Source organism: Otolemur garnettii, unplaced genomic scaffold (assembly GCF_000181295.1).
Source record: "Otolemur garnettii isolate 467f Iridium unplaced genomic scaffold, OtoGar3 scaffold00009, whole genome shotgun sequence".
Taxonomy (NCBI): domain Eukaryota; kingdom Metazoa; phylum Chordata; class Mammalia; order Primates; family Galagidae; genus Otolemur; species Otolemur garnettii.
The window spans coordinates 36367312-36369514 of record NW_003852404.1 but is presented as its reverse complement, the minus strand read 5'-3'; the positions used below and the strand labels follow the sequence as shown (position 1 = coordinate 36369514).

General features: G+C 40.3%; 1 pseudogene; it reads right to left on the bottom strand.

The window, feature by feature from the left end:
* The window catches only part of LOC100950877, an 18758-nt pseudogene extending 17266 nt beyond the window's left edge, over positions 1–1492 (bottom strand).
* Between the last annotated feature and the right edge of the window lie 711 nt (positions 1493–2203).

Genomic DNA, 2203 nt, shown 5'->3' with positions numbered 1-2203 from the left:
CATCCTTAATCATCAGAGAAATGTAAATCAAAACTACTGTGAGATATCATCTAACTCCAGAAGGATTAGCCCACATCAGAAAATCCTAAAACCAGAGATGTTGGCGTGGATGTGGAGAAAAGGGAACACTTCTACACTGCTGGTGGGAATGCAAACTAATACGTTATTTTCCTTTTGGAAAGAACACTTAGAGATCTAAAAATAGACCTGCCATTGGATCCCACAATTCCTTACTAGGTATATATCCAGAAGACCAAAAATCACATTACAATAAAGATATTTGTACCAGAATGTTTATTGCAGCCCAATTCATAATTGCTAAGTCATTGAAGAAGCCCAAGTGCCAATCAAGCCATGAATGGATTAATAAACTGTGGTATATGTACACCATGGACTATTATGCAGCCTTAAAGAAAGATGGAGACTTTACCTCTTACATGTTTACATGGAAGGAGCTGGAACTATTCTTCTTAGCAAAAGTATCTCAAGAATGGAAGAAAAAGTATCCAATGTACTCAGCCCTACTATGAAACCGATTCGTAATTTTTTTACAAAAGCTATAACCCAATTATAGCCCAAGAAGAAGGGGAAAGGGGAGAAGGAGGGGACAGTGAGGATGGGTGGAGGGATGGTAAGTGGTGGGACCACACCTACAGTGCATCTTACAAGGACACATGTGAAATTTACTAGGTGTAGAATATAAATGTCTAAACACAATAAGTAAGAAAATGCGGTGAAAGTTATGTTAACCAGTTTGATGAAAATATTTCAAATTGTATATAAAACCAGCAGATTGTAACCCATATTACATTAATGTACCCAGCTATGATTTAATAAAAATTTTAAAAAATTCTTTGTACGCACATATTCAAGTCTGCTGATCATATGTGATCAGCTAACGTAAGTACAGTTTTCCTTGTGAATCTTTTTGAACAGAAATTAAAGAGGTCTTCAAGGCTGGGTAAGATCCAGGAGTAGTACATTATAGTCTTTTTCCTGACCATACCACCATTTGTGGGGGATGCCAACTCCACCATGAAGAATCTTATAGAGTTTGCTCTCATACAGCCACTGGGGATGCCTGGCCTTCTCAGACTCTAACTTCACTGCCACTTCCTTGCTATTGGTGAGGTTGATAGACCCATAAATGTTCCAGAAGGACCTGATCTTCTGTACCAGTTTGTATTTCCCTCAGACAATGAATTCGTCTTTGCAGCTGCTGCTGGCGGTTCTCAGAGACTAAGGTGGACACTGGCGCCAAGCCCGACACTTCTGAGAGGACTGCAGAGACCTCTAGGGCCCTTCCGGGATCAAGGCCGCGGAGAAGGGCAGCAGGAAACCGCACACGGAGGCCTTCCGGGCGCTACCAGAATCGGTCAACTTCCACTCAGTGGGGCTCCTTTTTGCCAGACCGCAGATTTGAGGTGTTCTCGCGGTTACCAGCCTGGACCCCTGTTTCCTGACAGCCAGTGGCTTCCTCGCCTGGCAGCATGTTGCAGACTGGGAAGAGGCGAGGTGAGTCAGGGTGGTGACATCACTGCAGCCACTGCCCCAGCTCCCCCGGAGGGACCGTCACTCCACTGACTTGCTGTCTTGTTACTCCAGCTTCCTCCAACACCACTTAGGAAATTTTAAGCTATTCTTTCTTTAAATAAGCTTTCTGCCTCCTTTTTGTCTCTTTTCTTCTGAAAATTCCATAATGGAAGTTGCCTTGATGGTAATCCCATAAATCCCACAGACTTCGCCACTATTTTTCTTTTTTTTCTATGATTGGATAAACTTTTTTTTAAATTTTTAGATTGATATGAGGGTACCAATGATTAGGTTTTACACTGTTTGCATTTGTTAGATAAAGTCCAAGTTGTAGTTGAGCCCTTCACCCAGCAGGTGTACCCCTTATGGGAGAGCACACCTGATTGGATAACCTTAAATAGTCTGTCTTTGATTCTGCAGATTCTTTCTTTTGCTTAATTGACTGCGCTATTGAAGCTCTCTATTGCATCTTTCATTCCATTGATTGTATTTTTCAGCTCCGAAATTGCTATTTGGTTCTTTTTAATGATTTTTATCTCTTCATTGAACTTCTCACCTTATGTATTATTTTCCTTTTTCTTGCAGCTTACTAAGCTTTAAAATAATTATGATTCTTCATCAGGCAATTTTTTATTTTTATTTATTTATTTATTTTTATTTTTTTTTTTTT